This window comes from Cryptomeria japonica, chromosome 6 (genome assembly GCF_030272615.1).
Source record: "Cryptomeria japonica chromosome 6, Sugi_1.0, whole genome shotgun sequence".
In the NCBI taxonomy this organism is placed as follows: Eukaryota; Viridiplantae; Streptophyta; class Pinopsida; order Cupressales; family Cupressaceae; genus Cryptomeria; species Cryptomeria japonica.
In genome coordinates, this window is record NC_081410.1 from 183,194,809 (window position 1) to 183,206,254 (window position 11,446).

Sequence of the window (11,446 nt, forward strand, 5' to 3'; positions counted from 1 at the left end):
CTCCCTATAGATTTGGACTTATTGTGCTTCTCATTCTTCTTGCATTTTTCCTTAGGTCTTCCATGAACACTTAGGGCTTCCTTTGAATTGATGGATACCTTCCTTTGCATCTCTTCACCAAGTAGGGATCCCACCACATCTTTAGATATCAAAACAACAAGAGTACTACTGATAGCCATAATAAGAGAATCCCATGAATCAAGCAAAGAACAAAGAAAGATCTAGCATTTCTCCTCTTCATCCATCTTAACAACAAAAAATACCAATTGAGCCACCAACATATTAAATGCTTCCAAGTGATCTGCAATTCATCAACCCTTTTCCATCTTCAAGGAATATAATTTCTTCCTCAAGAAAATATGATTTAATAAATATTTGGCTTGATACATCTCACCAAGCTTAGTCCATAACTTCTTTGCAGTGTTCTCTTCATGTATATTGATCAAAATAGAGTCTTCCAATCACAATCTAATTAGACCATTAGATTTTCAATCCATAACATCATACTGAGCAGCTACAGTAGGATATGTAGGTATTGATACATTCACATCAATAACATCCCACAAATCTTGATCTATTAGCAGATCTTCCATCTTTAGCTTTCACGTCTCAAAATTACTACCATTAAACTTCACCTCTATTCTCCCTGGTGAACTTGCCATCTAAAAATTCTTGCAACAAGATCAAAAATTATCTTCTAAACAAGCTTCCACTCAAATCTGGATTAGTTCAAAAAACCCAAAAACCTACAACTAAAACAAAGGTGATTAGGCTCTGATACCACTTGTAAGGAAGTTAAGTAGCAGAATAATTGTTAGGATAATTGGTGGATAACTAAGAGGGGTGGGGGGGGGGGGGTTGAATCAATTGTCAACATATTATCAAACTTTAAACACACAAAACCTTTTACCAGAATGCATAAATCAAATATCAGAATAATAGATATATCAATTAAGCATAAACATAAGTCATAAACCAAATACCATGCATCCACATCATATAATACCAAGATTTGTATGTGGAAAACCCGGTAATAGGAAAAACCATGGTGGGAAGCCTACCTTATACTTCTGTAGTAAATATGTGATTACAATAAGGGGCCTCCACATGCAGGAAGGCACACTACTCATCACAAAGGAGCCTCACTAACTAAAAAATATATCAAGACTACAATCCAGAAATAAGAATGAACTGCAAGAATAAGATCTCATATACCTGAGTATAGTTCTGGTTAAGCTCAATACCAGAGGTCTAAAACTTCTTACACAAACCCAATTTGATCACCTATTATCGACCAAAGCCTCTCTATATGATTACAACATTATTCGCACATAGATAATCCCATAACCATGACCCTGTTTTCTTGATGATGATTGTAATGAATGACTTCATGTGTTGTCATTGATGGAACATATAAACACACACATGTGTTCACTTTGTCTACTGGTATTACTTCTAAAAGTTACTTTTATTGTAACTGGTATTGGATGTTTAGTTTATGATGGTTTAGAGAGTGTCAACTAGTACATGTAGACAACTGATATACGCAGGAATGACTTGACACCAACTTGAAGATTCAACAGAGACCATCAAAGAAGCAATGGAGGACAATTGGTTTACATGTTGATAGTGGTTAACTCTAACCGGTATCGGTGTTCCAATCGATATTCATTGACTATGTGATGAGTTATCACCGGTCGTGATGTGCTACCCCTAACCAACAAATTGTGGCAGTAATTTATGATGAGTTATGTTAGATTGTCCAGATACACTATACCTAGGAAATTGTGATATGATTTCTAAGCTGACATGAAATCTAAATATCTATATAATGACATTATGATAAATTATTTCTTATGAGATGATTTGATGTGAAGATAGAAGTGTTAAGTTATTGAAGGCATTGCAAAATATGTTGGTGATGCAGTTTTGAGTGCACAGAAGAGGATCTATTCAAGAAAGTTGTGCTACTTTTAGATCACACCACCTGTTATTTTCTAATCACTACAATAGTCAAATCCCCTAACCAGGTAACCTCTAACAAGATTCATTGTACAAATCCTTTAACAAGGTGATCCATTAGTTTAGATTATGAAATCCTCTGCCGAGGTTACTCCTAATAGAGTACTACCTTTAACAGGGTATAGCTCCTAACAGAGCTTTGGGATCTTTAATAGGAGTCGCTCCTAGCAGAGCACTTTTGTAGACCTTAACCAATCAGTTATCTATTACTCTAAATAGTTAACTTCTGAGTCCCATCTCACCATAGTTTTTCCCATATGGGTTTTCCACATATAAACACTTGTGTTATGGTGGATATTTTACTTATTGTGGATGCTTTAATATCATTTTGGATTGCATGCATAGTGTTTAGTAAAATTGTTAAGTATCTCAACTAGTCAATGTTTAAAGTGGTATTATTTTTACTGTCACTGATTCACCCCCCCTCTCAGTGCTTTATAAGTCTATCAGACCCATGATCTACAAAGAGATCTTACAACATATATATATGAACCCGAGACCTAAACAATTAGGCTAGCCACCAAAAGATAATATAATAACATAAAACCAAAATCCAATGATAAAGCAAGTCGGCCTAAGACTGAAACAATGAAAACCAATCAATAAATCCAATCGGTAATGCATCGAGAGCATCCACCAACACGTTACTAAACCAGTCCATAAACTAACAAAATAATATCGGACCGAAAATAGGTTGCCATAAGCCAAATGAAACACCACCGATCAACTGGAACATGAACATGATAACCATCAGCATCCTGTGAACCTTCTAGAAGCCACACCAATGCCACTTATCAAATCCATCAAGAGATCTTCAACAAAGCTCTGCCAGTAAAACCCCTATCGATTGTTAGGTCCCAGAGACAACTAAGAGGGGGGGTGAATTAGTTGTCAAATAAATTCAAACCAAAAACAACTTAACCAACCTTAATGCTTAATACCGGTAAACCAAAATTTATGTCGGTAGACAGTTTATCAGTTAATTATAGTACCGGTAAAGATTAATGCATGAAATAGAAAGACAATAACATCCACAACACATAACACCAATATTTTTACGTCGAAACCCTGTAAGGGGTAAAACCACGATGGGAAACCTTACCCACAATCAGATGATACTAATGTAGATAGTATGTTATACAAATGGGGTCTGCACATGCAAAAAGGCCAAGCGCCTAGAGCTCACTGCTCAAACACAAATAGAAGTCACACTGACTAGAATTGGATGGTTAAATCCAATAATGATGTACTATTCAAAATAGCATCTTCATATGCTAGATTCTATACCGGTGTAGTTTTGATATGCCTTCACAAAAACCTTGCTTCACCTTCAAATGATGTCTGCATGTATAGCTCTACTTATTCTTGCATATACCTTCTTACAATTCCTTTTCCCAATTGCATATCGATCTTACAAATAAAATTTTACATATATACCATAACCTAAGATCAATTTTAGTAGGTCGGCTCTAAAAGATATTGCAATAAAATCAATTACAAGTAAATCAATAGCCGATGCAATAATCAATTAAACATGTCAGCTTAATGTATTTACAATAACAACAAAATCATCTCCAAAGTGTGTCATGCTGATCTGGAATAGATAAGTCTGTCAGTGCTTATTCTAGACCTATTTACCGGTAATAGCAAATATGCAAACTCGAATATACCAATGAACAAATCTCCAAGAAAATTTTTCCAAATGATGTCTTCAACATAACTAAGTGTTTTTCATGTCATTCCAAGTGCCAATGAACAATATATCATGTCGATGTACTAGATATCGGTGACTGTGCATAAAGTCACTTGCTTGCCGATGAACATTGCCAATCCTCCAAAGTGCCAGAGTTGATAAGTGTTAATAGGTGTTGACATCAATGACAAAACCATATCAACATATCCAAAATACCAACAATCTCCCCCTTTGGCATTGATGGCAACACAAGATGGAAAAACCATCAAAGTGCCAAAATAGAAATGCCAAATACCAAAAACCAACAATCTCCCCAAAATAGACCAAAACCATAAATCAAAATTTAGGTAGAGAGAGTAATCAATCTCTCCCAAAATAACAATCTCCCCCCCTAGGAGTAACATGTGTTTTTCCATATCAATCTCTCCCCCTTTGACATAAAATGCCAAAGCTAGTACAAAAACAAGGGTCAAATACAAAATACCAACCAATTCAGTATACCAACTACTCCCCCTGAGAAGTAGCTCTCCTCATCAAAAGTCAGAGTAAAAGATTTCTCTATTAGTTCTGTCGGTTGATGACAAACATAAACTATCTAAGTCTCTACCGGTGGGGGTATGACCCCAAGTTGGTCTCTGAGATATTCAAAGGTCTCCTTAGGCAAAGGCTTAGTGAAAATATTTGCAATCTGCTCTTTAGTATTCACATAAACTAGTTTTACTTCTTTTGTTTCAACATTCTCTTTCAAAAAATTCACTTTGATAGAAACATGTTTAGTTTCAGAATGTAGTACCAGATTCTTAGATATATCAATTGTTGTTGTGTTATCACAATAGATAGTTATAGTTTCCTTGCATTTTACCTTTATGTCCTTGAACATTTTCTTAAGCCATAATACCTGGGTACAGTTAGTTGCTACTACAACATATTCTGATTCTATCGTTGATAAAGATGTGCAACATTGTTTCTTACTCAACCAAGAAATTAATCTGCTTCCAAGAAAAAATGCTTCGTCAGTGGTGCTTTTTCTGTCATCCACATCTCCTTCCCAATTTGCATCTATGTATGCACATAATGAGAGTTCTGATACTTAATTTTAAGTACAGATGCCAAGCTAATAAGATGAGAGGGGGAGAGGTGAATCATACAAACATAATCTTCCATAAAAATAACAGATTCAACCTCGGTAACATATACTTCAGTAATATAACCAAAACTGCTAAACATGCAAACTCAAAAGAATATAAACATCATAAAACTCATAACACCAGATTTAAAGTGGAAACCCAAATAGGTTAAAACCACTGTGGGATTTCAGACCCACTAAGAAATATACTCTTCTAGAGTATGCTCGGTTAAAAGCAAATCCTGTTAAAGATTACAAACACATTGCTAGATGTGACCCGATTAAGGGATTTTCCTCAGATCTGTTATGATCTTCACCTTGTTAGAAGTGACCTTGTTAAAGGATTTCAAACACTCAATCAGAATTTCACCTTGCTAGAGGGTTTTACAAATAAGACTGTTAAGTCCACTTGCTTAAGAGATTTTTTGTCACTTCACAAAATAACAGTAATAAAAATCTATCTGCAACTTCACATCTAAAATGCTAAAGTAGATTCTTATTTTCTCAATACAATAGGACTTATCTTGTCCATCTGCTGGGCTCTATACACTGTTATTCAAATAGGTCTTCAAGCTTCAGTGCTCGGTAATCACTATGTAGCATCCTTGTGTATACACTTGCCCGCATACATTGTTTATCAACAGTTCCTTATTTATAAACAATTGCTAACCGCTTAATCTCCTTGATCATGTGAGGCCTCACCTCAACTCAGTCTGACATTCAGTGGATTTTATATTTTAGACTATTATGGATACTTTATTTTGATGCATTTTGAGACTTAGAACTTATATGATTTCAGGAGTTGGATAACATTGCTATGATTTGATGATTTACTTACATGCTTTATGAGATAGAACACTACATGATTATTAGATAGAATGAAATTGCAATGATAGATGTCGTTATTGAATTTGCAGGACTTTACTCTGAAGATAGAACTATGATGTATGTTTAGTTTATGTGAATTGGGATGAAATTGCTTACGTGAATTTGCTTGATAAAAGATGTATTCAATCTGTGCAGATGAAAATTGTATGCAAGTAATGATGTGCATTGTTATATTATTGAATTATATTATATTTGGATATTTGGAAGTACTAATGTGTAAATTGAGATGCGCAGGAAATTTACCATGTGACCATGGAAAATTACGGAGAATCAAACCTAGACTTATGTATGTTCGTAAAGCCAGGGTTTGTCTATTTGGAGAGACAACACCCTGTTTGTGTTGTATTTTATTCGTAACAGTATATGTTGCATGAGTGTTAAGTGTTAATTAAATTTTAATGTGTAAAAACCTCAAGAGACAATTTCATGTTTTATTTTTGTAAAAGTATTTTCTTAGTGTCACTTGACACATGTGGATTTAAATTTAAATATTTTATTTTGTCTCTTGGTGGGAAAGTGTTTAATTATAGTTTTCTTAAATAAATTAATGTGTTGTCATAAATATTTTGGGAATATAATATTTGGAGTGGTCAACTTATGTTTGACCCGAAAATAAACTTCAGAGGGGTTTAAAATGGGTTAAATGAACACCTAGGGGTAGTTTAATAGGGTTTCCTAAAGCCCATAAGGTATACCTAGGGGTTAGGGGTAATTTTAGGCAAGTTTCTACTTTATAATGATCTTTTTAACGCTTTAAAAATTGGTTTTTTTGAGTTGAGAGAAAATTGAAAATTGGAGTTAAATCTAATCAAGATTTTTCCTCTTGGAAGGAGAGTCTTTTTGCATTTTGCTTTCTTTCTTCTTTTTGTTTTTTTTTAAGAATCCTGTGAGAACTCAGAGAGTGAGCTTCTTAAGGAAGATTTTTGGGAATAGCAGGGTAATCACCCACTCTCCATTTTTGGAGACAGAAGAAAAATTGGAAGGAAAATAATGTTATGGAATAGAGAAATTGAATAAGGGTAGAAGAAAAAGATTTGTTGATTGGGCAACTCTTCATCAGATATCATAATAACCTTTGGGTAGATTAAGGTTGGTTTCTATTATTATTTTTAATGTCTTCTTCTTGTTTATGTTTGGAAGTTGTTTGTATAAGAAATCTGTTTTTTTTTTTGAAAGTTTATGTTTGAAAAATCTCTTGGTCTTTTTGCTTTATGAAATATTGTGTTTTGGGAGTTTTCTCAAGATCTCTTACTCTTGGGAGAGAAGAGGATCTTGAGGGTGGTAGCAGTGACAGCCCTCGAATGAGAGACTCTCTTTTGAGAGCAATCACAAGGGATCTTTGTGTGACCCTTGCTGCATGGCCTGTTTGTGCAATGGGGGTCATAAGGAGGGATATAAGGCTAGAATGCCATTGGGGGGCATAAGGAATAAGGGGTTGAGATTCTTGATATTTTTATTGTGCCATGAGGTGGCTTCTTGTTTATTTCATACTTGTAGTTCTCCTCAGGGTATTTGGTCCACTACCACCCTTTGAAAATGTTCATCACCAAAGTGTGGTGCTGTGAAAGCCAAGTTGGGAATGTGTCTGGAAATTCTGTATGCATTGCTTTCTATGTGTTTGCCTATTTGTTACCCGTCTAGGATTTGGTTCTTCGAGCTCGGGGGTGGCTACCAGTTAGCCTAGGCTAGGAGGTGAGCACTCCGTGGTCATATTTGTGTTTTCTATTATGCAGGAAAATTCAGAGGAAAGAGAATAGGAACCAAGAAAAAGGCACTGAAGATTATTATTGAAGATTCTTAAATTTAGTTGCAGATGTTTGTTTAAAATTGTTATAGAAATATGCCTCATTCATAGAAAAGAGAAGCAAGTTGTAAATTGTGAAAATAGACTTGATGTTTTTATTGTTGTGACTATTCAGAGAAACATCCTGAGAATTTGGTAGAATATCTTAGAGATGTTATTAAAAAGAAAAGCTTGTTATTTCTACTTCTGGTTTTAGAAAAAGAAAAGTTAATTTGTGTTGCATGCAAAAACTTCATTGAATTATGGAAAAGAAAAAAAAGAGATTTATTTTCATTTAGATTTTATCTATATTTCACTTGTGGAAAATAGAAGTTTATTAATGTTGGAAGTTTTTAAATATTTTAAATGGAAAAAGTTGTTTTATGTAAATATTTTATTAGAAGAAAAAAATCAATGAATTTCTTTATTTCCAGAAAAAGTATAATGTATCTTTGAATAGTATTTTAAATTGTATTTTAGTTAGCATTGATTTAAAAGCTTATTAATTTTTTATATATATATATATAAATGTTTATATATATATATATATATATATATATATATATATATATATATATATATATATATATATATATATATATATATATATATATATATATATATATATATCTGATTTATCTTAATGCTTTTCCCTTTATTATATTAGTTTAAAATTTTGCATGTAAATTCTCTTTTAAAAATATATATAAATTTATATTGAAATAAATTTCATCTTTTTAACTATGATTATTAAAGTTATGTAAATATAACTATAACTATATATATATATAAATATGTATATTTATATATATATATATATATATATATATATTTTTATATATTATATTTTAAAAAAAAAAATTGGTTTTGGGTCCTCGCGGACTCCACTGTGTGTACGCACAGTGGAGGGCCGTGCGGCGCCCACTGTGTGCACACACAGTTGAGCCGCTTTCGGCTCCCACTGTGTGGGCACATAGTGGACGGCCACGGCCGCCACTGTGTGGCCACACAGTGGGGAGCCGCTAGCGGCGCCCACTATGTGGGCACACAGTGGTGCCGCGGTGCCCACTGTGTGCTCACACAGTGGCGCGCGGCCAAAAAAAACATCTCCCTTCCTCCCGCGACCTGCAACAATAAAAAAATTCATGGCCTCCTTTGGGGTCTTCGGCCCAGCAAGAACTTTGACTGTTAAAAAAAATATATGGGTTAAAACCCTAGCCCGGATGGGGCTAGGGCAATTCAGTCTTAAAAATAATAAAAAAATGAATTAGTTTAGATATTATAAATGTGAGAAAATTAGAACCCTAATTAGGGTTGGGGAAAAATATGGTTTAATAATTAGGAAGTTAAAAATGGCTTTTGAGTTAGAGTTAAAATATTTAACATATAAATAATATATATATATATATATATATATATATATGTTTCCATATATATATATATATATATATATATATATATGTTTCCATATATATATATGGGAATATATATATGTATATATATGAATTTTGAGCATTTTGAATAAGTAATTAAATTATAAATATATATATATATGTATATACAAATATGTATATATATATATATATACATATATATATATTTATATAGTCCTGATTTTAATTTGGAATAAATTATAAAGAGAAATTTAAAAAAAATTTGATAAGACTATAAAGTCATATTGGAGGATAAATTAAATTTTCCTCTCCTATTTCCTTTAGCTTGATTAATTTAGTAAACCTAAAGACTAGGTATCTCTTGGAGGTAGAATTAAACCAGTAGGTTTTCTGCAATTAAAATTTAACAATTTATCGATGCTTAGTTCGTTTCAGAATTAGCTCGTATTTAATAATGAAAATTTCCCTAACGTTTGTCGCGAGAGTGAACTTGTTAATTAATTTAGTATGTTTTAAAAAGAAATTTGTTCCATTTTTGCCCTAAATTTTGGGCATGACAGATCACATATCCCATGATCAATCATAGCCATCAGATCTTCACGCTTGACTAGGTTCAATGTATCCTTCGATCTGAAAACATTTTACCCCACCTTGGAACTTGCATACATTTCTTGGAACTTGTGCTAGGGTATTGCAGTTCAATCTGCGTTGTAGATCTTCCTACCGATTTTCCTTTACCATAGATTCTTTAACAAACTTCATGCATGACGTACCAATCATTTAATCAGTTCTAGCTCATCAGCTTCCTTCATTAAATAATGTTTTTATTCATTCAATGCATTCTGTTACTACTCGGTTGCAACTCAGTAAATACTAAACTTCACTCAGTAGACATTCTACCTTCATTAACTGATAGTGATAACCTTAGGGTTTACTAGCTAGGTTCTCTGCTTGGTAACATAGTATAGTATTAACCTTATAATCAACAACATATGTAGGATATCAAAACAATCTAAACATCATTATCTCATCATTATCTAACTCGGTAATAGTTGCCCATTGAATAACTCATTCCTCCCTTTATTCATCATATTCTTTCTATGCCTTTTACCGACATCTTTATACTCATCAAATCATACTTTTTAAGATATGGCAACAAGATACTGAATTAGAAAATCAATTTCTTGACATCAATGACACAATAATAATATTAAGACAGTAAACATCCTTAATCAGTTATATCCATAATCATCAACAACCTTCTCAATATCCTTATTGAAATGCCAACAATCTCCCTTTGTCTATTATAATGCCAACAATCTCCCCCTTTGGCATTGATGGAAAAACCAATTGATTTGACCTATTCGATTCAGATTGCTGTAAGATTTTGAAATGCTGAAATGTTCCCTGTCATCAGACTGCTCCCCCATACATTAGTCTTCTCCCCCTTTGACAACAATGCCAAAAAGTAAAGAACTAAAACATAATTTCTTCATGTATGAACTGATTTCCTGCTGTTGTATGTGAACTTGGTCTCGTTCAGAGCATTTTTTCTTCAATTCATGTTCCCTTTATTATTTCTTGCACACCTTTAGAAAACATCCTAAAGTGTGTAAATCAACATCAACTCCTAAAAGATATTTTGTAGAGTTATCAAATTGATGCTTTCACCGAACTCGGTGAGTGAGTAGAAGATAGGGGTAGGACCCCTAAATTACTTCTGAGATACTCAAAAGTGTCCCTTAGCAGTGGCTTGGTGAAGATATCTGCTATTTGCTCCTTTGTGCTAACATACTCCAACACCACTTTCTTCTCTAAGATAATGATATTTGATAGAGATGTGCTTAGTCTTAGAGTGCATAACAAGATTCTTTGAAATGTTAATGGCATTAGTATTGTCATAGAATATAGTTACTGGCTCGGTAACTTTCTCATTTATACCTGTATACAGTGAAAATGGATAATAGCAATGTTGAAAGACTAAATAGATTCAACCACAAAACCCTAGCCTAACAACAACAAAGATCCATCATAACATATGAAGACTACCTGAGACAATCCAAATCAAATGAAATCACAAAGATTATACCATCACATGTCCAATAGGGTTTGGATCTCCATTCTTTCTATCTCCATTGATCTTGCTTGGTATATTTGCTCTCAGATTTTATATGTGCACAAGAGCTCAACAAAGAATGGAAATGTGGTTGCAAGTAGGATCGCATATGAAAGTTCGAAAGCGTAGTATAGTCAATTGATCAGTCAAGATGCATAGTGAGATTTTGTCAGGGTTTGATAATGAAGGAAGCATCTCCTTATATAGAAGACACTATATGAAATGGAGGGATAAGATTGAGAGGTGTAAAAAGAGGTCGGCTATGATTAGAGGGTAGGTAAAAGAAATAATAAAATAATGAAAGGGTAGGTAGTGTAGGAATTAAGAGATGAATTGCATGTGTCATGGGTAGAAAAAGTTAAATGAATTAATTAAATAAATAAAGATTTATTTAATTAATAGAAGAAGTGGGATCAATTAAATA